Source organism: Chaetodon auriga, chromosome 24 (assembly GCF_051107435.1).
Source record: "Chaetodon auriga isolate fChaAug3 chromosome 24, fChaAug3.hap1, whole genome shotgun sequence".
Taxonomy (NCBI): Eukaryota; Metazoa; Chordata; class Actinopteri; order Chaetodontiformes; family Chaetodontidae; genus Chaetodon; species Chaetodon auriga.
In genome coordinates, this window is record NC_135097.1 from 2,192,501 (window position 1) to 2,197,500 (window position 5,000).

General features: G+C 44.7%; 1 protein-coding gene across 1 annotated transcript in view; it reads left to right on the top strand.

Annotated features, from left to right (window-relative positions):
• LOC143317041 (serine/threonine-protein kinase DCLK2-like) overlaps positions 1–4,340 on the top strand; it is a 17,519-nt gene extending 13,179 nt beyond the window's left edge. Inside the window, exon 17 of the mRNA XM_076724965.1 lies at positions 1–4,340. This exon is cut by the window's left edge and continues 885 nt beyond it. The gene's annotated coding sequence lies outside the window, so the exon portion shown is untranslated.
• The last annotated feature ends 660 nt before the right edge of the window (positions 4,341–5,000 follow it).

Consider the following 5,000-nt stretch of genomic DNA (forward strand, 5'->3'; position numbering starts at 1 on the left):
TTACATTCTCTTTGAAGAAATCATTGAAGTCTACTAGACGTCCCTTTTTGTTTTGGCTGGACACTAATGAAGTCACCTCACTGCTGCTTGAAGGACAAACACCATATAAACACTGGGACACCATGAAGGTGCTCCTGGACACATCCCGTTTCATCGGCCAGTGTTTCATGGGCCTGGACCATTTCCTGAACGTGGCCGTTACCTCTGGTCTGACTGACGCTGAACTCAGAGGCTCTGAAAAGGGCCTCAAAACACTTTCATAAGGATAAAAACGACTGATTCATTCTCAAACCGTCTCTCTGGTTGAGGGACTGTTTTCTCTGTCGTCCCTGCCGCTTGGAAACCAGGATGTCTTCCATTTATTCTGGGAAACGTCCCATTTCTCCTGCCTTTACCCTCCAGTTCTCCTTCCGCTGACCTGAAGGACAAAAGACGTTGGTGCCCGCCGACCCGAGGAGACACCTGAGTGCTGTCCCTGTTTACACTGCTGATGAATGACTCTTAACATCCTAAATCTCAGCTGTTTCTCCAAAGGTTCGCCTCCTCGGACCCCAGCGCTTGTTCATCTGCAGTTTAAACAGACAAGGCTCATCGTTTTGTACCTTTGTTTCTGAAAAGGAGCAGTTTGACGTTTGGGGAAATAAGCCTTCTTACCAGGAGTTGGATGGGAAATTCTAAACTCTTCTCGTGTCTGTATGAAAAGCTGGAGTCCGATTAGCCTAGCTTAGCCTTAAGACCAAAGGAGACTAAGATGGAGGGAGGAAACAGTCAGCCGGTCTTATCCAAAGGTCAAACATCTGCCTACCAGCGCCTCTCAAGCTCACAAAGGAACATATTTCCTTTTTTTAATTCATAGACAAAAATCCAGATTGTGCTCTTGTCACAAAGAAATTGTTCCAGCAGGTGACAGAAAAACACAAAGTGTCGTTTTAACAACAGTTTTCAGACGGATTAAAGCAACGAGATGCAGCATGTTAACAATGAAACAGAGCCAGGCTAGCTGTTTCCCCCTGTTTCTAGTCTTTATGCTAAGCTAGGCTAATCAACTCCAGGTCCAATCTTCTCACCTAAACCTTTAAACGTGAGTGTGTTCGTTCAGATTTTTACTTTTAAAACCCAACTTTTGGATTTCAGTAGCATTTTTTTTTTAACTTCAACAAATATCCTGAATAGATGAAAGATGTGGGGTTTGTTTTGAGCCTTATGGTCGTGGACCCCCCCCCCCCCCCGGGCTTCGTACTGTAACTCAGATTAACTGAGTGACTTCCAAACCTCACGTTTAAGAACAGTTTCAGCAACCTTTGCGAGTTTCTACCTGCAGTATGGCGGTGAAGGACCGTTCGCGTCCACACCCAGAGCTCCTGTCTGACCCTCCGCCTGCAGATGACGGAGGATAAAATGTTGTAGATACTGTAAATATCATCCCGTCTGTTGGTGTCTGTCTGTGTGAGTCAGTTGTGAAGTAGGGAAACAGTAGCAGTTCGAAAAAAGAAATAAATAAAGTACTACAATGAAAAGAAATAAAAGAGAATCTCATGGTCGACATGATGTCAGCGCCCTGAAAACAAACCTTGTTTTTCACACTGATACTGAAACATTTGGACGTTTTAAATCTGCAGCGGTGGGATGGAAGTACATGTACACAGATACTGTACTGAAGTATCTGTCTTTTACTTGAAGTAATCCCGCTTGCTGGCACTTTCTACTGCTTATTGTAGTTTTTGCTCCACAGTTATCTGACAGCTGGAGTTATGATTTTACAGGCCAAACATGTGGAGAACTTTGAAAACATGAAATGTCAAAAATGGATCAAACTGTAAACAAAACATTTAGCTTAAAACGATTGGACAAGAAATCAACTCACTTTGATAAATGATGAATAGTCTGTTTTCACAACAATACCTGAAACATCGGATGGTTTCAGCTCCTCAGATGTGACAGTTTGCTGTTGGTTCAGAGGTTTGGACGAACAGACGAAACGAGGAAACGTCAGCTGATGAATCCACAGCGAACACACTGAAAACGTTTTAGCTCAAATCAAAAACGAGACTCAAGGTTTCTGAGGGCTGCTGACGGACTGTAAAGAAAGAGGTCTTACCTTCAACTTCCCGCTCCATCTGGTAGCAATTGTTGCCTGGCAACAAAAGGACTGGACGGCCATGGATCTCTTTCCTTATATGGTCATGTGTCTGTGAGACGTGACATAGTGGCTCATCCATCCATCCATCGCTCCATCCACTCACCCGGCATGTTGTCTGTTGATGTTACTGGTTATAGGACTCACTTAGGATGAAGGAAAGCCGTGTGTGTGTGTGTGTGTGTGTGTGTGTGTGTGTGTGTGTGTAAATAAGTGTGTTTAAGTCATGTGGACAGTGTGGGGTTCAGTGTGTGTGTTTTGTGTGTTTGCGTTGAGGGACGGGGTCACGTTTCAGTCGTCATCTGGATGAAGGCGTTGACCTGATGCAGTGTTATGACCTTACCACGACCTTTGAACTTAGCACGACCTTTCCATGGCCTTGACCTTTGGCCGGAGCCGCTGATGAAGAGTTTGGCGACGATGTGCTGTCGAAGCCGTGAAGGACTGAGCGCAGTCGACCGTTAAATAAACGAACAGAAGATTCAACATGGCAGATGTTCGTTCATCGTGAGATCACTGAGTCTGCTTTCAGCTTCCTGCGAGGAGCCACGGGGGGCGTTTCGACTCGCCGGCGGCCTGACGCCATTTAATTAAATGCGGGCGGCGTATTGAATCCTCGACTCATGAACGCTTCAGGAGAAACACCACGTCTTATTTCACCGGTGCAGACTCCATCGGAGGTGTAACACAACATTTCACTCATAGTTTGTACATTTTTAACAAAAAAGGATTTTCCCTGTTGACTCGCGCTGAAGCACTTCACAGAAAAGTGTTAAATTTCAGTTTCCTCACAGCACTTTAGTCTTGAATCAGTGTTACAATGAAAAGTTACACTTTAAGAGGCTGAATTGATCAAATTTTGTTGATTATTGTGACACGTCTTTAGCACCTTAATGCATCTTGTCACATTTTTGTGTTTATATTTATGATGCATCGTTACACCTTTAAATCTGTGAAATCATGGTGAAAATTAATTAAAAAAACCAATAATCATCAGTCCTGCGCCTCCAGTCGAACTCTTGGATCAGCGGCTCGGCCTTTGACCTTCTATGCCTGCTATGAGCCCAGTAGTCTTAATTCTTTTCTCTTTGCTTTATACCAAACCAAAAGGAGCCTTCTGTGGACGGTGTTCGCGGTGCAGCCACGCCTGAGTCAACGAGCAGCTGAAGTCTCCGTGTTTTCACGGGTTTGTTAGCTTTGAAGAGACAGACTATTTTGTTCCTTGCTGCCAAAATGCATCTGAGAAACTGTCGACAACAAACAGTTTTGTAACAAACAAATGAACTAAAATCCAGAGAAAGTTGAGAAATCTTGTTGCATATTTTTACCACCGAAACAAAAACGCTGCTTCTCCTTTCAGTCTTTCTAGTCAGTCTCCCTGTGCCGTGCTGCATTCAGTTCTCAGAAAAAAGACGGGACATCAGAGCAACCGAGCAGAGAAAACTGACCTCACTGGGACTTGAACGCAGCTTTGACTCTCAGAGTTCAATAAGCATTCAGAGACAATCCATCGAGCTGCGTTTCAGAGCGATTTGACTCAGGGTGGCTGCCCTTACTGGGCCCTTTGTGTGTGTTCTTATCAAATGCAGTGTGTGTGTGTGTGTGTGTGTGTGTGTGTGATCATTTCACATCATGCCTCATGTTAGACAGGAACTGATTTTTTTTTTATTAAGTGCAGTAGACAAATTAGGGTTTTGAACAAACTGGGCTGTTTTTCCTAAAAGGACTCTGAGTGTGAGCTCGGTTCAATCAGCACAAACACGATCAAAGAGGATTTGAGCTGAATCATTTCTGAGAGGTTTAAACCTCGTCAGTGCTGAGACTCGCACGTGTTTTCACTTTGAAGACAATCCTTTATCCAGAGCCTGGAACCTGAAAACTGAACCTCGGACAGAAGCCGTGTCATCAACGTGTTCGTTCAGCTGCACTTTGAGTGTTTTCAGATCTGAATTCAAGCTCGACTCTTTGACGTCTCAGATGCTTTTAGGAAAACTAGTCCTGTCTTGAAGTGGAAGATGTGAGGACGGTGTCTTGAGGACATGCTGTAGACATGTTTTAATGCTAACAACCATCTGTAACGTGACGTGTGTTGATATGAAACGTGTATGTTTGTTGGAGTCGGGGTGCGGACGAACACACCCTGACTGGATGGAGAAAAGATGCAACCGTGACAATAAAAAGTGATGCAGAGGCATCGTGTCGACCTGCTGCGTCCGTCTGTCGTCTGTCTGTGCGCGTTTCACATCAGTTACAGCTGCTCAGACGCGCTTTAAACAAACTGCTCCAGGATCCTGGATCAGTTCTTACTCCTCCCCGGGAGAAGTCTCGGCCTTGCGGGTGTTTACGTTCCTCCAGCAGCCAAGAAGCAGGAGGACGCTCGCTGGCTGAGCAGGTTTCCTCTGAGGAACGCTCAGTGTTCAGCTCACTGAGTCTCTGGAGTGAAGCGCAGAGCTGCTCACAGCTGGTGAGCTGTGACGTGAGTTCAGGACAAAGACGAAGACTTCACGATCCAGAGGAGACACGGCTGAGCGGCCTGAGCTCAGCTGGACAGACGGTGAAGAGGCGCTGATTCACGTCGGGACGATGAACTCAAAGTGTCTATTTGTACGTGACGTCTCAGACAGTCAGTCTCTGAGAGCAATGTGGATTTTTAGATTAGGTTTTACTGATGCAACTGTGAATTATTATGTTTTATCTTTCTTCCAATCATTTCAGAAACTACGATGATTCTGTGAATTCATCGAATCAGACTTTAGTTTTTGAGTCTTCTGAATCTTTCTTCTAATCATCAAGCTGTTATTTTATGACTGAACACTGAATTATTAACGTGCTAATTCTACCAAACTTCTGAGCTCGTTTACTT